This window comes from Eubalaena glacialis, chromosome 3 (assembly GCF_028564815.1).
Source record: "Eubalaena glacialis isolate mEubGla1 chromosome 3, mEubGla1.1.hap2.+ XY, whole genome shotgun sequence".
NCBI classification, from domain to species: domain Eukaryota; kingdom Metazoa; phylum Chordata; class Mammalia; order Artiodactyla; family Balaenidae; genus Eubalaena; species Eubalaena glacialis.
Genome location: NC_083718.1, coordinates 173,661,248 through 173,686,637, shown reverse-complemented (window position 1 = coordinate 173,686,637; position 25,390 = coordinate 173,661,248). Strand labels below are relative to the sequence as shown.

Below are 25,390 nucleotides of genomic sequence, written 5' to 3'. Positions count from 1 at the left end.
AATTGGCAGGGCAGCCCAGGGGCGCTTCCCAGAGATGGGAGGAGGCAGGAAGGAGGAAATTGGGTCCAGGTGACCACAGAGCAGCAACTTGGCCAGGGAGTAGGAGAGGCGGGAGCTTGGGCAGCCGCTGCACAGCTGAGCCTTGAAGGGGAAGCGGGGGCTGCTGCCTCTGCCTTGGCCTTGGGAAAGCGCCATCTTCTCAGGCCACAGGCTAGGAAGGAGGGCATTGTTGTGAGCTCAGGCTAGAGGGGCCTCTCTTGGAGCAGCCCCCCAGGGCCCTGCCCAGCTATTCTGAGGCTGCAGGACAGAGGGTGAGAAGCAGAGTCAAGCCCCAGCCCCCAGTTCCTTCCACAGGGCCCTCCCTTCAGCTTGGATCACATTTCTGACTCTTCCTGGCTTTACAACCAGGGGGCACTCAGAGCATCTTTACTGCATCCCATTCTTCAGACCGATGACTGAGGCAGAGTGGTCAGTGGCCAAGTTAAGGAGCTGAGTTACAACTATGCAGATGGTAATAGACAGCAGAGCCTAGAGTTAAGAGCTTGACTGCCAGGGTTCAACTCCCAGCTCTGCCACTTACGAGCTGTGTGACCTTAGGCAAATCCCCTAACCTTTCCGTGCCTCAGCTTCCTCACCTGTAAAGTAGGATGATAATATTACTTATATCATAGGGTTGTTGTGAGGATTAAATGAGGCAATAGATGTAAAGCATTAAGATATAAAGCATTGCCACCTCAGAGGCAGCAAAACGGACAGGCTTTGGAGTCACTCCTCTAGTCCAAGCCTTAGTTTCTTTATCTCTAAAATGGTGCTAATAATTCCTGCCTCTTGGGGCGTATGTGAAGATTACTAAGGACAAGCTGGCCCCTAATAGGAGTCCACTGGAGGCCTCTCTCTCGCATCCCTTCCCTGCCTCATCATTAGCATGTTCAAGCTCTATTCACCTGTCCCCAGCAAACAGCTGCCCCTTGGCAACCTTGCAGGCCTAGGAATCTACCCTGGCAGTGGGGTTTGGATTAGACAAGGGTCATTCAGGCTCTGGGACCTAGCTCAAGGGATTCTAGGATCTGGGTACCCAGAGGTGGTCTAGAGGGGGTGGAGGTGGGCTCCAGGTGGGCACGGCCTCTTGGCCTCTCTCTGACTCCTCATTCCATGGGGAAGGGTCCAGTAGAGGAAGCCTAGAGTGGGCCCTCTGAAAGGGGGGGTTCCTACCTCCCTGGTGGCCTGGGCCTAAGGGCCAAACTAATTAAGAATAAATGATAGTGAATTCCCTGGCGGTCCAGTGGTCAGGATTGCACGCTTCCACTGCAGGGGGCACAGGTTTGATCCCTGGTTGGGGAACTAAGATCCCACAAAAAACAACAACAACAAAAACTCTAAAAAACAAAAGAATAAATGACAAAGTGCATAGTAGACCCTTGGGAAATAGTAAGAATGGCTGCCATCCATTATCTTCACAACATTCCTGAAAAGCAGGCACTATTGAGCCCATTTTGAAGATGAAGAAACTGAGGCTCCGAGAGGTAAAGTCACTTGCTTGGGGGTCACACAGCTATATCTAAGAGCAGAGCTGAGATTCAAAGCTGGATCTGTCTGATACCAAAGGGGCTGCCAGCCAAAGGCTAGGAATCCCAAGGTCACCAGCAGACTCTTGTTAGGGCTGGACCAGAAGCCAGGTGCTGGACTGGGCATGGTGTGGTCCCAGGATGATGAGCAGATCCACTCAGGACAGAGGGGTTTAATGTACCCTCAGAAACCTGCCTGTGAACCCAGCTCCCAACCCTCTAGTAGCGTTCTTACTAAAGTTATTTATTCACTCTATACACATTTGCACACCCCTTCCCTAAGTGTAGCCATATGCTGGGCCCTGGGGACCCTGGATAAGTCAGACTTGGACATTGCCCTCTGAGTGCTGCTAGTCTGCTAGGGGAGACAGAGGCATGGCTAGAAACTGTACTATAGGGTGAGATGGACTAGAGAGTAAGCACATGAGCTGTGGCAACCAACTCCCTGGGCCCCAGCTCTATCACTTATTACCTTTAGAAATGGGGCCAGTTACTAAACCTTTCTGAGCCTCAGTTTCATGTGTGTAAAATGGGGATGATGATAAGATATTTTCTTTATTTTCTTTATTTTTTTTTTGGCCGTGCCACACGGCATGCAGCATCTTAGTTCCGGGACCAGGGATCTAACCCGTGCCCCCCTGCCATGGAAGCACGGAGCCCTAACCACTGGACCGCCAGGGAATTCCAAGATATTTTCTTTTAAGATAGCCATGAGGATTAAATAATATCATGAACATGAAATGCTTATATAAAGTCTAGCACATAGAAAGAAGCATCCAGGGGACTTCCCTGGTGGTCCAGTGGGTAAGACTCCACTCTCCCAATGCAGGGGGCCCAGGTGGGTTTGATCCCTGGTTGGGGAACTAGATCCCGCACGCATGCCGCAACTGAGAGTTTGCATGCCGCAACTAAGAGTCCGCATGCCGCAACTAAGAGTCCACATGCTGCAACTAAAAGATCCTGCATGCCGCAACTAAGACCCAGTGCAGCCAAAATAGATAAATAAATAAATATTAAAAAAAAAAGAAAGAAAGAAGTATCCAATGAGTATTAGCTGTCTGTAATTAAGTGTAATGGGGGCATAGAGGAGAAACCTATTTTTTGTTGGGCAACAGGGGTCAGGAGAGGCTTCTTGGAGGAAGGGACATCTGGATTGGGCCCTGAAGGATGAAGACTTCACCTGGAGAAGTGGGGGAGGGCACTCCAGGAGGATGTACCACAGGGACAAGGGCCCAGAGACCGGGAGGATATGACCTGTTTGGGTGTGGCTGAGCAGAGTCAGCTGGGAGGAGTGACTGGAAATGAGGCTGGAAAGCGGTTTCAAGGACCTCGAGTGCCTTGCTGCCCAGTCTGGACTTTAAAGGGCTGGGGACGGAGCAGGCCTTTAAGAGCTGGGAAGGGACATGATTGTGCCTATTTTAGGAAGATGACTCTCACTGTAGTGTGGAGAGTGAACCGGAAGGGGAGAGACTGGATGTCAGGGAGCGGATCTGAGTGTGTGCCCCCATGGGTTAAAGTCCCCCAGGGGCTCCCCAGCAGCCTGCAGATCAGGCTCTGACCTCTTACTTCCCACCTGCCCACAGGCTCTCTCCTTTGCATGTGACATCGACATCTTCCCCCTCGGTTCACCCACTAATTCCTGGTCCTCCCTCTGGTCTCCATCTAGCCATGCTTCCTCCTGGAAGCTGTTCTGGGCACCCCAGGTCTAGATTAGGTCTTCCTCCTCCTCCTCGGGACGTGTAAACTTGCCCAGACTGGACTCTGGCCGAGGGCAGGGACTGTGTTGTCCTGCTCAGGCCTGCGTCCACAAGGCCCAGCAGAGCGTGCCCAGCACATAGGGGGCGCTTATCCCGCGATTGGAGGAATGATTGAACCGCTGAGTAAAGGGACAAGCCCGTTAGGGGGCAGGTGTGATAGTCAAGTGAAAATGATGAGGCCTGCAGTGCCGTGAGGAGAGAGATCCAGTGGGTGAATTGACAGGGCACACGATTGATGAGAAGTGAGCACAGGGGGAAAAGAAAGAGTTGGCGATAACTCAGAGGTCTCTCCCTCTGATAGCCTGATGCCTTTAACCAAGATAGGAAACATGGGTGGGGGCGGAGGTGGGGAGGAGGAGAAGGCCTAGGCGGGAGATGGGGCCCCGGTGCAGGCTGTTCCCCGGAATGCCCTTCCTCCCTATCTCCCCACTGGTGGGTCCCCATCAATGTCTGTGACTCTGTCAAAATGTTGCCTCCTCAGGGAGGCCACTCTGACCACCCTAGGTAGGCTGGCCCCCTGTGGATCACTCTCTACCAACGTACCCTCTCCATTTCCTTCCCAGCCCTCTTCATAATTGTCATCGTGTATCTATTGATTTGTATTTTGTTTGTAGTGTGTCTTTCTCAATAGATGGGAAGTTCCACGAAGGCAGGGATCTTGCTTGTTTCATTGACCATGTATACCTGGCAGGTTTCGTGAAACACAGTAGGTGCTCAAAACAAGATTTATTGGTATGAATGAGTGAATGAAGGAAGGAAGGAAGGCCGTGAATGCCATGATAAGGAATTTGACTCTTAGCCTCAGAGGAACGGGGAGCCATGGAAAGTTCTTAAGGGAGGCAGTGTCAGGGTTCAGCTTGTGTTTTAGAAAGCTCACCCTGGGGGCTGTGTAGAGGATGAATTGGGGAGGGAGGCAGGGGGAATTGAGACAAAGACAGTACCTGGGGCCAGGCTTGGAAACCCCCTGTCTGTGGGGGCCTGGAGGCCCCTCCCTGTCCTTCCCCACCCCCGGCCAGGCCTGTTGTCTCAGACCCCAGCGGCGAGCAGGCGGTGGGAAGAGCAGGGCTGGCAAAGCTGACACTCACTAATCACGGCCCTCACCCCGGAGCCGCACTGACTGTCTGGTCTCCATGGAGACACGGCAACCTCCGGCCACTTGTTAATGGCAGCTCAACAAGGCTGCAGCAACGGGGACGGGCCTGACCAGCATGCCCCAGCCCGGCACCACCTGTCCCAGCCTGGGCCTCTGCAGCAAACCCCAGGGGCGCCTGAGCTGGGGGACAGGACTGGAGGTCTGGTGGCTGGGAGGCTCCCCCCACCCCTCCGGAGCCCCACCTCTCTTGGCACTGCCAAGCAGTGAGAGGGCAGAGGCAGCCTCTGCCCTGGCTGACTCCTCCGCGGGGCTGCTGGGAAGCTGAGCTCATGCAGGTCACCGAGGCAGGGCCAAAGGGCTGGAGGGGGATGGTGAGGAGAGTGTGGGGGGGGACCTGCCTGCATCCCACACACAAGAGGAATGGAGGAGAGGGCGCTTCGCCTGCCACGACAAACCTCTGCTCTGCTAGCCTGCGGCAGGGACCCGATTGGGAACCATCTGTCCAGAACTCTTCCCTAGTTTGCTGTCACTACATCTGAAATCTGAAATGCCACCATTAGCAATTCACTCCTTCGGGAGGCAGCGTGGCATAGCACAAAAACACTGGCTTTGCAGTCAGGCAGTCCTGGATGTAAGGCCTGGCTCTGTCTCACCACCTCTGAGCATTGATCTCCCCATCTGTAAAATGGGATAGTAATTGCACCCACACAGACACACATTCGAACATGCACACTTCTCTGGGCTTACTCTGAGTTATCCTAGGAGGCTGAGCTCAATACCTGTGACTCCTCCTCCCACAGGCCTTTCTTCACCCCCACAGCTGAGCTGGGCGTCTCCTCTATGGTCCCCAGGACAGCATTCACCCTCCTGCTGTAACTGTCTGTCCCACCTTTATCCTCCCCACAGACTGCCCTGTAGGGCAGGGCAAAGTGAGCAGCAGGAGAGGTTTGTCTAGTAAACAAAGGAGGCGGGTAGGGGGAGCCTCCCTCTGCCTTTTGTACTCCTTCCTCCGCAGGGGGTGCTCAACCCCTAGAGCACTGCTTGAGGGCCTCCTTTCCCTCTCTCCTTCATACCTTTGACCATCTGTCTGTCCACCCAGCCATCCTGCAAAGATGTGTGAGAGGGCCCAGACGTGACCCCTGCAAGCAGGTGAGGCAGAGACCAGATTCCTCGGGTCAGGCACCTGAGGCCCACCCACGGCCACCCCCAACCGTGTTTCTCCTCAGTCACTCCCTAGGCAACATTCCAAGCTGAGAGGGCCCTTGGAAATCAGCTAGTCTAATCCACTGCAGCCAGATGAAGAAACCAAGGCCCAGAGAGGACTGGGCCTTGCCCAAGATCCCACAGCAGCTCTGTTTTTGAGTTGACAGTGTACCAATTATGTGGGCCTGCTTGGGAGGTGGCTTTTGGCTCTCTTGGCCCTGCGGGCAGCCATGTTCCCAGTGGCAGCTGGAATGCTGGTGGGAGGCCTGTCTGGCCTTTGCACCCTGACTCCCCAGGGCAGAACCAGGTGGCTCTGAGGGGCTCAGGGCCTTGGGGGGTGGGGGGGGAGTGGGAGGATCTCAGAGGGGCAGCCCGGATACCAGCAGGGGCATGGGATGTCTGAAAGATAAAGGAGGCAACATTGATTTTAAAGACTAAATCAGAAGCCCTGAGCAGCTGTCCCAGCTCTGCCACACTCACTTGCTGGGCAACCTTGGGTACATCATTTGACCTCTCTGAACCTTAGTTTTCTTATCTGTAAAATGGTGCTACCTTTGTATTGTCAATGGTGACAGCAGTTCAGAGGTGAGGAGTTCTTAACTGTTGGACTGAAAAGCTAAGTCTCTGAAAGGGAAAGGGACTAGCTCGAGGCCACAGAGTGAACCCACATCTCCCTCCCATGAGGTCTTTGCACTGAATTGGATACAAGGTTTAGGAGCTGGAGGAAGCATCCAGACCAGGCTGTTTGCTTGCTGAAGGAGAAGGAAACAGGCTCAGAGAAGGGGAGCAAGTTCCCCAAGGTCACCCAGTGAGTCTGGGGCCAATGTGGGCCCAGAGCCCGGGCTGGGCACGAAGTCCCCTTGCCCAGCTGCCTCGCTTGCTCATCCAGCCCCCTTGGTTTTGTCTCCCCCAGTGAGTGGGCGCAGAACGGGCCCAGCTTCCTTCCTGCCGCCCTGCCCGCCGTCTGCCACGTTGGCAGCCGCCCGCAGCCTTCTCGCCCCTGCTGCTGCTGCTGATGCGCATCAGCCGAGACCAACCCGCCGAGAGTTTGCCCAGAACAGCCAGGGCTGCCGGAGCCGGGGCTGGGCTGGCTGACTCTGCCAGACAGGAAGGAGCGAGCCAGCCGGTGTAGGGAGGGAACAAGGGTTGAGCCAGCCCCCAACCTTCCCAGTCCTTCCCCACCCTCACCAGCCAAGAAAGGGAGGCAGGAGGCTTGGGTTGGGGGCCTGGGGCTGGGGTGTCTGTGTGTGAGGTTCAGATAGCCGGGTCTGTCTGTGGGAGCGTGCACACTTAGGTGTGCAGGGAGGGGCATGTTGGGGGTGATTCGTGAGTCTGTGTTTGCCTCAGTGTGCACAGGTGACTCTGTGTGTGAGTTTGTGCTGGTTTGTGATACACAGGGGCCACTGCGTGTTTGTGTAAGCACAAGGGAGGATGACAAGACGACGACTGTTAGTGATAAAGAATCTGTGTGCGTAAAAGGCTCAGCATGTGTGTCTGAGTCTGTGTACTCACCTCATGCCTGGGTGCGTTGGGGCCCCTGTGAATTTGTTATTGTGTGCAAGAGGATAATGACGTAACTGTGAGTTTGAGCTCCTCTGTGCGTGCCCAAGGGACGGCGATTGTATGTGCACAGCAGAGTCATGCGTGCAGCTGGGATTTTAGGCAGGTTTCCGTGCCCAGGAAGACACTGTGTAACAGAGCGGGCTGGTCCAAATGTCCAGGGCGTGGGCACGGGGTGTCTCTGTGCCCTGCGGGGTTTGTAAGCGTGGTTATCTCTGGTGATGCAGGGGATGACCGTGTGTGATTGTCGATGCTCGGCTGTGTGTGCAGACAACAGGCGGCACGGCTGTTGTGTTCCTGGGGTTGCATCCGCACGGGGCCAAAGCAGCCGTGGCGGAGGTGGCAGTTGCGCTACGCAGGGAGAGACAGTATGCTACGGGTTTGCACTTGTTTCTCTGCTCGGCAGGGCCCTGTGTGTGACTGTGTTTGTGCGTGTCTGTGAGCACCGCGTGCTGGAAACTGCGTGCTTCTGAGTCTGTGGTGAGCTGAGTGTAGGAAGGGGGAGTACATGGCCGTGTTGGTACTTGCCTGTGAGCCCCGGGTCAGATGCGCTCCATGTGCTGCCTCCTGTGTGCACAGGTGGCCGCTGTGTCCAACCGTGTCTTTGTGTGTTTCGGGTCGTCTGAATGTGCACAGGAGGAGGACATGGAGGGGGGGATTTGAGTGCGTGCCTGTGCAGGCCCCTTTAACGTGGCAAGTCGAAGAAATGTCGGCCTTCTTGGCAGCAAATCTGGGCTTGGTTCCACTGGGGGTGTCTGCAGAGAGGGGCTCTTAGAAGGGACGTGCTTGAGCGAGAGAGACAGGAAGGGAAGGGGGGGCCAGCCCCAGCTCGGGGTTTCCAGGAGGGAAAGCCAGACATTGGAACTTGTCAACGCTACCTCCTTCCCCGCCCCCACCTCCCCGACTGCTGCCTCCCCTCCTGGCGCCTGAAGGCTGCTGGCAGCCGGACAGACAGACAGACAGTGCACACATAGACTGGCTCACCGGCACAGAGCCCGAATGTGAGCCCCTAAATACATGAGCCTGGACGCCTAAGGTCCAGAGAGGGCAAAAGACGTGGGCACATGTGTTTATACGTACTGGGGGGGCAGGGGTGCTGTTGGCCTCTGGTGCTTCGACCCAGACTAGAGCCCAGGCCTAGAGGGGGGAGGAGGCTGTCGGGGAGCCTCTGAGGAGGGGGCTCTTGTTACTCTGATCAGACTCCCAAGGCTCCCAGGCCCCCGCCCTGTTTATACAACTGCTGCAGTGACTTTGAGAATCTCATTGCCTCAGAAATCACCAACTGCAGCTCTCTCTTTGTTAGAAGCAGAAGAGAGATCCAGAGAGGGGCAGCAGCTGATCCAGGGTAACACAGCAGTCGGAACTGGAAGCCAGGGCTGCTTCTTCCCCTAGCTGTGTCTGCTGTGCCCACTGGCCCGTGGCCCAGTCCGTCCTATCCTAGCCTTCCCATGGCCCATTGAGCTGGTTCTCCCTCCCAGTTCTTCATGATACGACAATGACCTCTGGCTTTTGCTTTTCCTTTCTTTTTTTTTGTCCCAAGTGATGTGTTTGTGTGCTTGATAGTCCATCCGTTTATCACAAGGGCTCCAACACCCTCTAGGGCAGCAGAACCTGGAAGAGAAAAGGAGAGTTTGGTTCTGGGCCGAGGGCTACTGGGGAGGTGGCGGTGGGATGGGGAGATAGAGAAAGAGAAGGAAAGGAACTCGAGAAGAGAGGGAGGAGGGGAGGAGAGCAAAGCGAGGAGGGGCCTGGTGGCGCCTCTGAGAAGCATAGACTCTCCTGGCTCCACCTCCAGTCTGGGCACCAGGGGCAAACTCTGAGCTTGGAGGGAGTCCTGCCCCTTGCTGGGTTTCTCTAGGGCCTGGCCTCAACCCCCAGTCCCTGGGGTCAGCAGGGTTGGAATCTTGGGGGCAGAATTTTGGGTGCACGTATGGTGTGCAGTGACTACACTCACCTTGAGAAAAGAGGGAAGGGGCTGGGGGTGGGAGGACGGGCGTGAACCTGGGTCTGTGGCCTCTTTGGAGCTCGGGAGTTAGGTGTGTCTGTGAAGTTGTGTGATAGGGCTCTGTGTGTATATCTGTGAACATAGGCAAACAGGCTTGGACTTCACTGGGTGGGGGGAGGATTGTGGGAATGTGTGCATGTGTGTGTCTGCTATAGGCAGGGAGAGGAATTTTACCCTGAGGGGATAGTTGTGAGCATGTGTGTGTGTGCACGCGGGCATGTAGAGGGGTGTGTGTGAACCTGCACTTACATGCTTTTGTAGAGGCTATATTCTGTGTACGAAGGTAAGTAAATTATATAGCTATGCACAGTGTGTGTGGGGTTGGATTTGTGCGTGTGTATCGTGTGTTTGGTTGCATGAGTATTTACACGTGAAGTGTATAACTGCATATGTGCACAGCTGTGTACACGTCTGTGATTGTTTTGAGGGACAAGGTGGAGTTGTCTGTATGAGTCCTGACTATGGGTGGTGTGTGCAGTTGTGTATATTTGTGGGACAGTGACTGTTCACACGTGTGGTTGTGTATTTGGGGGGATTGGATTAAATGGGTGGTTCTTGAAGCAATACTTTATTTATTTTTTGTTTATTGTCAAACATTCCCCCACCAGGATGTAAACTCTATGAGGGCTGGAATTTTGGTCTGTATGTTCACGGTACCCTTTGTGTCTAGAATAGTGCCCAACACACAGTAGGCACTGAATCATACTTCTCAGCTGAATGATGAGCGAGTGTGTGCCTGCTTGGCTAGGTGTGGGAAGTGTGTTATATGTCTGAATTGTGTGTGCGTGTATCTGGGTGTGTGAACAGGTACATTTCGTGTTGTCCGGGTGTGTGAGGTTTTAGGCATAAGTGGCACGTGGACCAAGTGTGTGCACAGGTGCATGTGTGTGTGTCTAGATCCGCACATAACTGTGTACCTGAAGCTGTGCCCCTTAGGTGAGCATTGCGAGTGTTGGGGGACGTGGCTGTGTGCGTGCACAGTTGTGTGTGCATGTGCAACGGGGGCGGGAAGGCGCTGGCGGCTTCTCCCAGCCTTCAGCACTCACTCAGCTTCACCCCAGGTCGCCTGCTGCGAAATGTCAGTGGCAGAGAAGCTAAAAATACCCGCTCTCCTCCTCCTGCTCACTGCTTGGGCTGACAGGGCTGTGGGGCCCCAGCAGGCCCCTTGGGCCCTGGCGGGAGGAGGAGCTGCTGGGTGAGGGGCGGGTGTGGGGTAAGATAAGGAGGCCCTCCTCGGCACACTCCCTCCCCCTTTCCTCCTGGGCTCCAAAACCAGGCCCCAGGCTCACCTCTGTCAGGAAGCCCTCCAGAACCCCCCAGGAGGTGCCACATGCTGGTGTGTGTGGATATGTGTCTGTAGTGTCCAGAGCTGCCTGGGAGGGAGATACGGCCTCCGTCAGACCGGAGCTCGTCTGGGCAGGACAGTGCCTCTTCTGTCAGTCCAGGCAGGGACTGGGGAGGACAGAGCTTCAGACAGGGCCTCCTGGGGATGGGCTGTATCTTTCCCCTCGGTCTGAGGGCTCCCGGGGAAAGAGCTGGTGCTGTTTCCTCCCTAGTGCTGAGGGTACAGCCCAGGCTGTATGGGTTCATCTGGAGCTGGTACTGAAGCCACTAGGGCTCTCTGACCTCAAGGCACATCTGCTGCTCCTCAGGGCTTGTGGGCAGGGAGGAGTCCCCGCTCCGCTCACACCCTAGGCCGGCATGTGTTTGTGCTACGGGTATTTGTGTGGGTGCGGGTGGGACATGTCAGGGCCCATGGTCCTTCAGGGACTTGTGTCTCTTCACATGTTGGGCTCCTGGGTGTGTCTTTGCTTACATCCGTGCTGTCAGCAACTGCCTGCCTTAAGCATTGTGGGCAATCAATAGAAGTTTGGGGAGTTGTGCGTTTCTCACTGTGCGTGTGGGTGACTCCATATGTGAGGCTGGGTTTCTTTCATAATGCAGACCTGCAAACTCTAGCTGGAATGAACTGTGTTAGTATGATAGCTGCTGGTGTTACCACATGGGGATTTTAGTGTGTCAGTGTTTTGGAGTGTGTGTCTCTTATCAGATGGTCAGTGCCTGTTTGTCCTCTGTATCAGGAGGTCTGTGCGTATGTCTGTGTGTTGGGGTTTCAATCACTTGATTACTGCACTTCTGTGTGTCTGTGTGTGTCTACCTGGATGTCATTATGTCAATGGGCATCTCTGTGCCTGTGTGTGTGCCTATGTCAGTTTGATTTCGTGGGTCTCTGTGTCCATGTGTCCCTGCAAATGCTGGAGTTGTCTGTGTGGGCTGAAATCTGTGCACAAACTGGGCACCCTCATCCCCCAGCCCTTTCTCAAGGAATTTTTTTTTTTCGGCCATGCCACACGGCTTGCAGGATCTCAGTTACCCCACCAGGGATGATTGAACCTGGGCCACGGCAGTGAAAGCCCAGAACCCTAACCACTAGGCCACCAGGGAACTCCCCCAACCCTTTCTTAGTCTCCCACCATTTCTGTGTTGAAGGCCTTGGGTTTTGTGTGTGTGTGTGTGTGTGTGTGTGTGTGTGTGTGTGTGTATCAACTGTCCCCAGCCCCAAAGCCTCCAGCTCTGCGCTCTGCCCTCCCACTCTCTCTCCAGTTGGACTTGAGGTAGGAGCTGAAGCAAATAGGGCAGGCAGATACCAGGCACGGAGCCCACCACAGCCAGGGGCTGGGACCAGGCTGCCACCAGGGCACTGCCTCAGCTTTCCTCCAAGCAAGCGGGTAAGCCAGAGCCTCGGTTACATGTAAACACCAGCTGTGTCAAGACAGCGCAGCTTCTTCTAGGTCAACAGACAGCTGTGGGGTTGCTAGGCAACCGCCTGGCTCCCCCCCATTAAGCCCCCCCACCCACTGCCTCTACCTGCAAACCCTCTGCTGGCTCCCCCCACCCCAGAATACCGCCACGCCCCTCCATGCCAATTAAAACAGCGGGCCTGAGTGGGTAGGGGGTCAAGGCTGTGTGAAAGGGGGGCTCTGGGACTGGGATTAAGGTACGGGGAGTTGTAACCCTTCTGGTGCCAATGCCCCCCTGCCCTCAGTCCTCAGCACACTCCTCCACACCCCCACCTCACCAGTCAGGCGAGCAGAACTGGAGTGATGGTAACTGATGCTCCCCCCCCCCCCCATAGGCCAAGCCAGAACTGGAGAGATGCTGGAAGCAGATGGAAAGTGAGGGGTGTAGATTGTATTAGTGCTTGGTCAAGTCTCCTCCCTCTCCGCAGCCAAGCCTGGGGAAGACTGGCTGGAGGGACCTCTGGCAACAAAAGGGTTAAATTCCCCCTTTATTTTCCCCCCTCCCAGGACTGCCACCCCGGTTTCCAAGACAGCACCTGCGCTCCCAGCTGCCGTGCCCGTTTGGTGCCCGTGCCCAGGCCGGGCAGCGCCCCAGGCCCTCGCCCCGCGCAGCCTTTCACCCGGCCTCCTCCGGGGGTCCCGCAGCCCCGGGCTTCCCGACCGCCCCAGGCCCCAGGCCGGCATGCGGGGGCGGGGGGAGGCTCTGGCCCTCTGAGTCGGGTGCGCGGGCCAAGCCGCGGGCCGGGGCGACTCGGGCTGGGCTGGAGGAAGGAGTGGGAGGAGGGAGCGGGGCGGACAAGGGGCAGCGCCAGTGTCCGCCCCATTAGTATGCGGCCGCGCTCTGCGCACCATGGCAACCGCTCCCCCAGCGCCGCGCCGGCCAGGCAGCCCCGGGTGCAGCGCGCACCTCTCCTCCCACAGGTGGCGGCGCGCGCGGGGCGGGCACGCTCGCACGGGTACGCACGCGCGGGCACGCACGCTCGGGGCGCCTGGGGCCGCCTGGGGGCGAGCCGAGGGCGCCAGGTGCGCCGGGCCGCCCGGGCCCCGCTCCCGCCGCCTGTGGGCGTGTCCCCAGGTGCTCCAGAGTGAGCCCCGAGGGGGGGTGTACCTGAGGATGTTCTTCCTGTGCCTGGGTGTGTCCCTCAGTGTGCCTGTTGTGCCTCTGTCTCTGGTTGTCCTTGAGGCTATTTGCCTGTCTGTGCTCATTTGCCTTCTTACTCCTGACTGTGTGTGGAACTGAGTGTGCCTGTGCCTCTGTATATTTGTGTTTCAGTGTGTGATTGTGTCTCCTATCTTTGTGCCTGTGTGTCTGTATGTTCCTTAGGGTGTGTGTACGGTTGTGTCCGTGTGCGTGCCCATGGCCCTGGGTTTTCCTCTGGAAGAATGCCCCGGGTGCCTGTGACTGTGTATCCCGGTGTGCCTAGATGAGTATTTGTCAGTGTGTGTGTGTGATTTCTTTGCATGTGACCCTCGGTGTTTGGCATCCGTGTGTTGTGGGGTGCAGCTGTGTGTTGAATTGTGTACGTGTACCTGTGTGTATGTCCCCGAGGACCCATCTCTCCATGTATGACACTGTGCGTTCCTGTGAGCTCCCTGAGTATGTGTCCTGGAGTGTGGCTGTGTGTCCAGGGGCTCCTGGCTCTGTGCCCTTCTCAACTTCACTCCCTGCTGCCTGAGTGAGCTGACACCTGCTCCCTGAGCACTGGGCCCCCTCCTCCCACCTGGCAAGGACAAGGAAGGACATGGAGACAGAGGCGGACATAGAGGCAGAGACAGACAGACTTGGAAGGGGACACAGAGAGCCAAGTAGGCTGGAGAGGTGGTGACCCAGAGTCATGTGATCAGCCTCAGAGCCCAAGACCCAGAAGAGAGAAACAGATCCAAGATCCAGACATTAGAGAGAGGGAGACCCAGAGTCACAGAGAGACCCAGAGCACTAAGTCCGGAACTGCTGAAACAGACCAGAGATCAAGGATGTGGCTCCCCAGCCTCCCTCCCTGTCTCTCCCTCCCTTCCTCCCACTCTAGAGTTTCCAGCCCCAGCTGTGCCTCCTCCACACACCCAAAGCAGAGTTCTCTTGGCCCTGGGAGTTTGTGCCCTGGGACTGGAACCCAGCCTCCTCTTTGCAGCAGCTGGCTGTGTGTGTGCACTTGAGTGTGCATGTGCCACCATCTGTGTGCTGTTCTAGGCTGGTGCCTACTTTGCACACAGCCCTCCCCCATCACCCCCTCCTCCACACACACACACACACACACACACACACACACACACACACACACACACACACTGTTGTCCACACTTTCACTGGCCCAGATCATGCACACCTTTATACACATGCCACATAGTCAGCCACACTCATTCAAACCCGGAAACATGCCTTGGGTCTCCCTCTCTCAAACACATCTGCACACAGGGCCAGAAGATCCACCCTGCACACAGCCAACCAGCAAGTCTCACCTTCCTAAGCCCTCCCAGCCAGCCATTCACCCCTTAGCAACCCCTGAGGGGTTCCCAACCCCTGCCACCCACAGGGAAAGACATAAGACCAAATTTGACAATACCATCAGACCATACACACAAAGGCAGGGACCCCATTTGTCTTGTTCACTGGTGTATCCCCAGGTGCCTGGGACAGTGCTTGGAACCTTATAGATGCTTAAGAAATATCGGTTGAATTAATGTGTTCAAACAGTGTCTCTAACAGTCACTGAGAAGAACCCATGGTAATTTACAACCAGCCACTCAGTGATAAACACTGATGGATACCACAGTGTACACACAAGAAAGCATCTTATGCACACCTAGGACAACTCATTAAATATAGGTGTGTGCACACAGGTGGCTGCTTGTGCGCACTCAGCACAGTAGCTAGATTAGAGGTTCTCAACTTTGGCTGCACATTAGAACCACCAGGGGAGCTTTTAAAAATCCCCATGCCCAGGCCCCACCCAGACCAATAAAATCTCTGGATTGAGAACCACCGATCTAGATGAATGGACTCGAAAATGTTGACACAAGGATTGTTACCAGGAATGGGGGTAGAGTGGGTTTTCACCTTGAACAGTATAGTGAAGCAGACTCCTGAAGGAGATTGCTTGGGTTTCAACCCTGGTGTCATTATTTACTCACTGAGTGGTCTTTGTAAATTACCTCTCTGCACTTGAGTTTCCTGTCTGTAAAATGGGAATGATAATCATTACAGTAAAGCCTCACGGGATTGTTGTGGGGATGGAATGAGTTTATATATATGGTTTACAATAGTAAGTAGTACATAGTGTTATATAATTATTTCTTACTCTTATTTCTATCATTTAAAAATTTTATTATAGACTAGATGAATTGGGGGATGAATTTTATAAGCAAGATTTTTTTCCTTTAAATTGTTATGAAAAAGCAAGGGCTCAGAGCCAGACTATGGGCCAACCTACTTCTGCCACCTCCTGTGGGATCTTGGACAGGTCACTTACTCTGTGTCTCTGAACCTGTCTTCCCATCTGTAAATGAGGTGAATATTTTTCTCTACCTCAAGGATTGTCTTGAGGAATAAAAACCTCAGGGAAGCGTTTAATAAATGGCGGCAAAACCCAAATATCTAGGAGCCACATTGCCTTGATGTATTCCGGGATCAGGTGTGGGATTGTGGCTGCGAAGGTCCTTCTCCCAGAAGCCCCAGGGCCCAAGGGCCAAGAGAAGCTTCCATCCCAAAGGCTGGGCCCTTGGCCATGGCAGATGTCCCTGAGCCTGCTCTCTAAATACACCTCGGCCCTCCTCAGCCCTCTTCAGCCCAGACTAAGCCACAGACCCTAGACTGAGACCCCTCCCCTTCCTGAGCTCCATTCTCTCCAGGAGCCCTCCCTTAACCTTTCAAGGAGCCCCAGTTCTCCTCACCAAGCCTCCCTCCCATCCCGGAAACCACAAGGCCTTCTCTGGGTTCCATCCCTCTCCAGGTGCCCCTCTCTTTTCAGTGAATCCCCACCCCTCCTACAAAGCCCTCTTCAAGTTACAGAGCCCCCTTGCTGGGCTATAATTTCCTCCCTAAACTCCCATTTCCTTCCTGGGTCACCCCTCTCCACCCCCACCCCAATTCCTGGGCACACAAGCCTTCACTGTTCCTCCTCCCCATCTTGCAGAGCCGCAACAATCCCTTCCACGGAATAATCCCCCCACTACCCCTTCCCCACTGCACCTCCATCTCCCAGCCCTCAACCCCCTCACCGGGGCCCCACCCTCTACCCAGCCTGCCCCACCTGGACAGCCTTCCCTGATCTCTTCCGCTTCCTCGGCAGCTGCCGAACACACTCATTTTCTCCCTGCGGGCGATTCTTGGGGCTGAAAACAAACTTCTCCTGGCCTCTCCCTCTTCTCCTGGTGCCTTTGAAGCCACCCACCCCTTCCAACCAGCCTCCCCCCTGCCCAGGGGTGACCTTGCCAAAGCCCTCTCCCCTCCCCAAACACACACACAGTGTCTACTCCAAACAGACCTAGCCACGTGCGGCTTCCACCCCCTGCCCTGCTCTTTCCTCCTCTGGGAACTCCCTCATTCTTCTGCCTCGCGCCCTGGTCTTGGCCTCCAGGAAACCCTCACCAGGTCTTACTGCCCCTGCCCTGACTCCCAGCCCCACCCCGGGCTGCAGCTTGAGTGCAGTGGATGCCTCCGCCCTCACCGCGCAGGAGGGTAGGAACAACGGCGTCTTCAGCTGAGTCTTGGGGCTGCACAGAGGGGGCTTGGTGGGAGGCTGAACCTTCACATCCAGCACAGAGAATGCAGTTTTAGGGACTGTTACCTGCCCCTGTCTGAACCCTCCAGCGTCCTCTTTCAGACAGGGGTGCCCAGAAGGTGGGGGGTCTGTCTCCCGCCTCAGGCGGAGGGTTCCTCTGACCCTCCCAAGGCCTGGGCCTTGCCGGTAGGGTCGGGGAGGGGGGCAGGTGATGCGGAGCTGTCCCTTGGGGTCTCCTTGAGCTTCAGCAGGGAGGGACATAGAGCAGAGCTTTAACATAAACTGGGTCTATGGGAAAAGCTGCTTGCTAAGGACCAGGCAGCCCAAAGTGGGCTTATTTGGTCAAGGGCAGCCAAGAGCTCCCCAAGGTCAGGGGGTGTGATGCAGTTCGGCCCTGCCAGGTCCACCAGAAATAGGCACAGGATTAGGAGTTTTCTTTTTCCAAAGTTTACAAAAGCTGGGAGGAAATACAGACCCGGCATTTGGGGTTCAGAGTGGAAAGAAAGGAGAAGGCAGATGGGTTTGGCCTAGTCAAACCCTGGAGTTTGCATAGGCAGAGGCAGGTGTGTTGGGATAAAAAAGAGGGGGGCCTGGAGACAAAGGAGACCCCCAGGCCCTGGGGTAGATGGGAGACACACAAACAGGGGATACTCCAGTCTTTGTGGGAAAGGGGGGTGTCCCACAAGGGTTCTTGCGCTCAGGATGGATTGAGTGTCTCAAAGACAGGTATCCTGAACCAGAGGACAACGGTGGGGCCCAAAGGCTGAGGGGACACAGGACAAAGGAAGGGGCTGGAGTCAGAGACCTGGGACTGAGGATGGAGTAAGGGGGTCTAGAAGCAGGGGAGACCCAAGACCGGATTTATAATGGGGGTTCCTCAGGGAGAGGAAACCTAGGGCTTGGGGGAGAACAGGGGTCTCAGAATCATGGGAGACCCAGGACATAGTGCAAAAGAAAGCTCTAAAAGGCAGACTCCTTGGACCTGGGACAGAATGCATGGACCAGGGGCCAGGAAACCCCAGGGGGCAGTCTGGGGAGCCCAGAGGCAGGGGAGACCCAGGGCCTGGGGTGTAAAGGGAGGGGCCCAGATGCAAAGGTGACTCAGATCTCAGGCAGAAGGGAGAGCTCTGAGGGAGGGAACACATGAAGGTATTTCAACTCCTCTGGGGACCCAGTGGCTGGTGACGACCCCCAGCTGTCATACCCCTTCCACTCTGTCCACCCTCACTCACCCCCTTTCACAAGACACGAGGTTGTTTTTTTGTTTTTGTTTTTGTTTTTTTTTTGCTTTTTTTCATTTCTTTTTAATACAAACTTGGATCTTTGGGTGTGTCCTGCCAACAGAAAACAACAACAACAACAGAAGAGAAAACCCAAAAGAGTGAAAAATAAGGAAAAAAAAAAAAAAAAAAAAAAAAAGCTCCCGCAAGAGGTTCTTCTCCCTCCCCCCCACCATGCGAATTTGCACACCACGGGACCACAGCAGGTTTACAGAATGCAATATACAATCCACGATTTATAATAAAACAGTATATACAATAAATAGGATATTGTTCATTTTTGTCAAACGACCTGTAGATAAATTTCTCAGTGCATACTTGCAGGGGCTCTGGACACCTTGAGGCCCCGCTCGCAACCTCTTGCACACGCTCGCGTTCTCTCTCTCTCTCTCTCTCTCTTTTTTTGTCTTTTTCTAAAACTGTGTTTTGTTTTTAAGTTTTGTACATTTTTAAAAAGTATTTACAATTGCTGGTTTTGTGCAGAAAGGGCTCACCTTCGGCTTCTGCGTGGAGGAGATGGGCAGGGAGGGGTGGGGGGGGGCGATGGGGCTGCAGGGGGTGCAGGGGAGGTGGGGCGGGAGGCAGAGGGGCAGGCGCCTGCCGGAGGACCGTGTGGACGCTGGGAGGGGTCTTGGCGTTGGTTTTCTGAAAGCTGCAGAGAAACACAAGAGAAGAGGCAGAAGTCAGCGGCAGGGACAGACCCTGAGCTCTGGGAACCAGGAGGCTAAAAGCGGGACCTCCACCCGGTTCCTACCAGGATTCTGAGAGAAGGGAACTGCATTGTTCCTTCTCCCAGAAAATTCCAAGTGGCCCCGTCCATGAGCCTCCGGACTGCTTCTGGCCTGCTCTGAGCTCACTTTCCCCATCTGTAAAATAGGTGTGCGTCCAAGGCCCACACCACTGAGAGGTAAAGGATGTGCTGGATGAGGAGCTGGGATTCCAGGCAGTGCAATCTGTTCAGAACTTGAGCTCCTGAGTCAGACACAGCTGAGTTCAAACGCTAGCACCACCGTTTAATAGCTCTATGACCTTGGGCAAGTCAGTGAATCTTTGTGAGCCTCAGTTTACTCATCTGTAAAAAGGGGATAACAGAACTGTCCCGTAAATTTGTTGGGAAGGTTCAGTGGTTTGAGGCAGATTAAGCCTGGTCCATAAATGTGTCATAAGTGATACTAATTAGTACTAGTCATTATCTTCATGGGGCCTGGGCCAGCTAGGCTCCCCAAGCCTCGGCTTCCTCATGTAACAGTTCGTTTAGTAATTCCTCCTACCTAGGCTGTGCTGAGGAATGACATAATGCGAAGACAGGGCCTTAGCACAGCACAGGTGTGAACCACTGCTTTAATTTCTTCCAAATCCAACCTTCTTCCCATTCCCTATCAATGTCATTCTGTTCCTTAGAGAGGTGAGGTGATGAGGAAGTCTGTCTGAATAAAGGAATAAAGAAATTGCCCAACACAATACCATCTGTGTTTGGCTGCACCCCGCCTTCCTGAAGCTCAGAAAATCTCGAGTCCCCAGTCTCTACAGTCACCAGACAATAGAGATCTCAAGTACCCCCTTTCCCTAGACGGTCGGTCCTAATTATGTTTGCAGGGCTCTGGGAACCTGACTCCCTATCCAGACCCCTAGCTTTGCTGGGGTGAGTGGGAAGATACCCAGTGGGAAAGGGGTGGGCTCAGTTATTCTCAAGACCTCCAGTCGTTAGCCTGGCTCTTTTAGAGCTCTGTCCTCTTCTCAGAGCCCTGAAATTCATGTCTCCTACATTGGGTGAGTGACCAACCCACCAAAATTAAGGGGCAGGCGTGGGGGTCCTAAAACCACCTTCTGAGACTCCTCAGCAAGCCATCCACCCTCCCCCACCCCTGCAGGAACCAGGCGGCCACAGAAAGCCTTCCCTCTCTTGTCCTCTTTCTTGGCTTCTCTTTCCAACAGGGCCACATTTAAATTCTGCTCAGCCTTGGCTGCTGTCTGCTGGGCAGTCAGCCCCCGGGAAGACTTTTGTCCCGAGGCTGGACTTGCCAGGACTCCCCTCAGGGAGCCAGGTGGGCTCCTGGGAGGCGGGACAGCACCCCATCCTGGTGCCTCAGCCCAGGTGGCACGCAGAGGCATGAGGGGGAGGGTAGGAGCTGCATCTTTGTTAAGCTGTCAGGTCTCCTGCTGGTGAGGGGAGGATGGAATATTAGCCGTAGGGGTAAGAGGTGTGCTTGTTAGGGCGACAGCTGTATTACAACTGGGGTGATGGGGAGAAAAGCTGTATTGCAACTGGGGTGATTGGGGCAGGGGATGCAGTTGGGGTGGGTGTCAGTTCTCCAGTTAGGGTGATAAACAGGGTGGGGGGACAGGTTCAGCTGGAGGGTGGGGGCATCTATCTGTAGGACAGCTTTACTGCAGTTGAAGAACAGCTGCCAAGCTAAGGAACCTCTGTTGGGGTGACAGATACGGTGTATTGGGGTGACAAGTGAGGGGGAGATTTAGGATGGGCAGCTCCAAACTACTTAGCAAGTGAACTGTGCTGAACCCCAGCCTCCCCTGCTCCCCCTAAGGGCCCCGGGGCAGGCTGGGAGCCTCTGCACAAATCCCTGTCACCCCCGCCCCCTCCAGCCCTTAGCCACTGCCAGTGACCCTCTCCAAGCCAGGTCTCCATGGTGATCTCAGCCCAGCAGGCAGCTTCTGCCAGAACCATTCCCGTGGTGCCGGCGGCCAGGCAGCAGGGAGGCTTTCTCACCCTCTGCTGAGCCACCGCTGTCTCACCTTCCTCCTCACACCGCCCTCCCCAGCTTTCATGACTTGGCCAGAATCTGGGGGGGACGGTGGGGGGTGGGGGATGGGGAGAGAATCAAAACCAGAGGTTCCTGAGCCAGGGAGAAAGCAGAATGCTATGGCCATGCAGAACCCTGACTTCACCAGGTTCAACTCGCCACGGAACAGAAGCAGTGCTGCTGGGCCAGGTGGCCCAGTGCTGGGCACTGGAGACAAAGCAGAGAGCAAGACGGATCTGGTCCCTGCCCTTGAGGGGCTCACAGAGCACAGAGAGAAGCAAAACGGACCCCAAACCAGGCGATCACACGCAGGGAGATGGGGGTGTGTCAAGAGGAGCCCTGGGGGACTCAGGGAGCACAGCGGGGGCATCTCACCCAGCTTTGGTGGGAGGGACTGTGGCTCTTCGGCGCCCAGCACATGCTGGGGTCAACAATGTGTGCCGACTGAATGACAGAGCCGTGACCGGTCTAAGTCCGATCGGCGAGTCAAGGTCCAGCTCAGGTGTTGCACATCTGCAGACGCCTCCTCAGACCGCCCTGTTACCATAGCTACTGGGGCACTTGTCATTCCCTTCCGTGCTCCTCCTGGGCAGAGACCTGCGTGGGGTACCTCCGTATCCCCGATGCCAGCATGTGGCTGGCGCCCCAGGACACCAGCCATTGTTCACGAGACTTAACCTTTTAGTGCCTCCATAACGAAGGACTGCACGTTCCAGAGTCTCATGCTCCAGCAGTTTTACCATCTGTGAGGCCAGGGCTTTAAGTGGTCTCTGCCTGTCAGTGGGCGCTGGCGCTGGGGGTGCCAAGGGAGAGCTGAGCAGGGATTTAAAATGCTACAGATCACATATAAATCAGGTTGTCCAAAGAGAGCTGCTCTCCCCGGCAAAAGGAGCATTCATTCAAGCAACCAGCAGACATGTATTCATAGCCACTAACTGCCAGGCCATGAGCTAAGCTCTAACCCCACCTTCTAGTCTCTACCCTCCAGAAAGGGGTCTCAGCATCAAACAAGGCAGTGGAGCAGAAGGCAAAGAGTGCATGAGGATTTGAGAGACGGATATGCTGTGTGACCTAGGGCAAGTCCTTTCCCTCTCTGGGCTTCAGTTTCTATGTAAAATAAGGGGGTTGAACAGGGAATGGCAGAGATCTTCAGGCACTGAGATAGAGCACCAAAGACAAGGGGTCAGAGACAAACCACAGCTGCCCAGGGAGGCTGATCCAGCCCTTCTGATGTCTTCAAGCAAAGTCAGGCTTTTGAGTCCCTTAAATGTGGAGAGGATACTGCTTCCCTGAGGCCCAGACCACACCTGACAGATGGAAATACCCTCTGGACCCAGAGTTCTCTGAGGGATGAAACTTCCAATTGGGGATGGGTAGTCTGTGGCGTGTGGGTGGGTGTGTGGCTCTCCTCCTCACTCCAGGGAAGTTTTTCAAAATCTGTCCACCAGTGACTAGAGGCGTTCCTTAAACTCTAGCTCTGCCAGTCATTCCCTCCTTAGAGATCTTCTCCTACCTCCCCCACTGCGGGGCATAGAGAGGGATGCTAGTGGGACCAAATGGGCTTTACATCCATGATTGCCCACCAAGCTTGTGTGACCTTGTGCGTATCTCTCACCTCTCAGAGCCTCACACTCCTTACCTGTCCTGGGAGGAGGCTATACACACCCTCACCCCGAACACCCACACTCTCCACCCTCCCGATCGGAGATGCCTATGTAAGGACAGGCATCTGTCCCACATCTGGGTATGTGTTGGGCATGCAACTGAGTGGAGGCTGAGGAAGCGGCAAGAACATGGAACTGGGTGATCCCCAAGGGACCTTCCTGGCTCTACCTTTCCGTGCTTCCCTGCCTGGGTGGCTCTGTGTCTTTGGGCGAGTCCCTCTTCCTCTCTGTAAACTGGGAGGCGCTGAATTTACAGAACTCCAAAAGCCCAGTTAGCCTGAGAGTTGGAACTGGTTTATTTATACACCCCTCCCCTGCCTCATCCTTAGGAGCGCGTCTGATAACAGTAGGGTTGAGAGAAACCAGCTCATGCCCCGTTCCCCGATGCCTAACCTTTTCTCTCACAATTCTCCCTAGTCTACATGCCCTTCTTTGACTCCAGGAAAAAAAAATTCCTGACCCTTGAAGTGTCCCCGGCATGACGAGACACTGGGGAGACAGGGACAGTGCACAGAGATGAGTAACCAGCCTAAAGGAGCTGATGGCATGGTGAGGAAGACATTCCCGGGAAGGGCTGTCATGGATGCATAAAGGGCTGGAGATTAATTGTGCCTGGGAAGGATCCTGGAACGCTTCTTGGAGGAGGCAGTGTCTGAGTGAAAGATAGGAAATGACAGGTGGGAGATGGATGATGACTAGGAAAGGGCGGCCCAGGCCAGGGAACAGCTAAAGCAAAGACACAGGGCACTCTGGGGAAAGGGCCTGGAAAGCTCCCTCCCGACCCCACAGTATAGAGCTAGAAGGGGAGGCTGTGTGAGCAGGAGGTCAGGGCTGAAGACGCAGCCTTGAATACCCAGAATACCAGGTTAGGAAGTCGGGCCCTTATTTTGGAGGCAAGGAGGCTGGCGAGGGGAGGATGCAATCAAAAGGTGTTAAGCAATGAAGTCACAAGAGCAGACATGTTTTAATCAATTCATCCAGTAAATATTCGGGGGGGGGGGTGGTTGCTCCAGACACCATGCATCCCAAAATGCTGAAAGACATTCAGCAGCCACAATGGGGGCTATGGGCTCAGGAAGCGGGGGCAGGTGTTGGGGCAGAGACCTGGCACGCACTGGTTGCGCTGACCCAGGTGGCTGAGCTAGGGCTATAGCTTCCGAAGCCTCAAATTTGTTCAAGACCCATTTTCTGCCCCCCCAACCTGGCCCCCCGCAGGAAGCTCTTGCTATCTGCCCTGCCCGTGGTTCAAGAGGGTGGTCCCTGGTATTTCCGGTGGGAGCATTTCAGTCCCTCCCCTGGAGAGTGATGCCCACATGGAGGCTTGTAATGAACACCTGTTTCAAGGCTGTGAACTCCATGAGGGCAGGACACTGCTCATCTTGTTCAGTGGTACCTTTAGTACCAGATGCAATGCCTGGCCCGGGGCAGGCGCCTGGTTCATGCTGGTTGAACACAGAATTAACCTACTTCCTCCTGCCCTCCAGCACAAACAGAGGGCACTATGGCAGCAAAAGTTAGGATGACAAGGAGGGCAAATCTGCTGGGAGAGAAATCATGATGTATTACAAAATCACAAGGCAATCTTCTTTCAGATTATCTGTACCAAAAGAGAGGACTGCTGTGGATAACTGTGTGTGGACCGAGTTTCTAGCTGACCTGGGTCATTTAGGAGTCTGGGTCCTGTTGCCCAACAGGCTTTAGGTCCCTTGGTGTGGGGTCTGTGACTTACCTTGTCTCTGGACCGCCCAGGGAGGACTCAGCCCCACTGTTAAGGCATATAACTAGGTGGTATTTCACAGCCTCCTGCCAAAGGCCCCAAACCCATACTAGAATACAAGCTCCTTCCTAGAAGGGAAGCAGGAAGAGCAGGTGAAGGAGTGCTGGCTATGGAGTCCTGAGCTTGGAGGAAAGGGTCAGAGGTGTGTGACGCGCACAGACGGTGGGGAGGTATTTTATTCACCCATCTACCAACCACTGATTATGTGCTTCCTGTGTGCCAGGGACAGGCTAAGTGCTTCACGGGTAATCTCATTTAATTCTCACAAGAGATGCAGTGAGGTGACGTGACTCACCAGGTCACACAGCTGGTAAGGGATGGAACCGGGCTCTGCACGGAGGCCTGTTTGTGCCCACAGGCATGCTCCTAGCCACCACCCTGCAGTTTCAGGGACTTGCTCCCTTGGGTTCTTCTGGGTCCACAGGGATGTGGGGAGATGGGAGAGGAGGAGCGTGAGAGGGCATGCTCATGGAGAGATTATATTTCCAGGAAATGAGGGCTCAGCACAAGAAGGCCTGGCCTGAAAATGGCTGCAGGAGAGGCAAGAGATAGGATTGGAGGGAGGATAGCCCCAGAGAGTGGGAAGAGGAGCCCAGGAGAGGCAGGGCAGGCCTGGCTGACCCCTGACGTGAGAGCCTCTTGCCTAGGGCCAGAGGCAAGATCAGGTGACCTCTTGAGGTTTCAAGACATGGAGAGACAAAGCCCAGAGCGGCCAGTGCCTGGTCCAGGTCTGGGCATGCCTGCTGACCCTGGCTGGTTGGTGGCCTTGGAAGCCGCCTTCTACTCCAGTGAGGCCCCAGCTGGTGTAACCTTGGAGGACCTGTGACATTTCTCTTGGCCTCAGGTCCAGGCCTGAGAGAGAATAGGGAGGAGAGGGGGGACTCGAGATCCCTAAACACCTTGGAGGGCCCTTCCCACCCTCCCACCTTTTCCCCAGGGTCTGGAAGGGCTGATCTTCAGCCGTGAGGGCCCAAGGCGGAGCCAGTCTGTCTGGCTCTGCATTCCATCTAAGGGACTAGAAGATGTTTGCAGGGCCCAAGTCTCCCTCACCCGCCCCCCCCAACCCCGGCCCCACTTCCCTCTCTGTCCCATCAACTCAGCTCCCAGACCATTCAGGTCCCACATTCCCCACTCTGGCTCCTCCAAGCTTTCTTCTTCTAATTCACATTGGGATGTGACCTGCCCTGGCTCACGGTTTCCTCAGC

The 25,390-nt window shown here is 55.1% G+C and overlaps 1 protein-coding gene across 5 annotated transcripts in view; it reads right to left on the bottom strand.

Moving 5' to 3' along the window:
- Positions 1 to 18,026: 18,026 nt before the first annotated feature.
- The window catches only part of AHDC1 (AT-hook DNA binding motif containing 1), a 64,747-nt gene continuing 57,383 nt past the window's right edge, over positions 18,027 to 25,390 (bottom strand). For all 5 annotated transcript variants that reach the window (XM_061184665.1, XM_061184664.1, XM_061184663.1 and 2 more), the window contains exon 7: positions 18,027 to 18,634. The gene's annotated coding sequence lies outside the window, so the exon portion shown is untranslated. The remainder of the gene's footprint in view (positions 18,635 to 25,390) is intronic.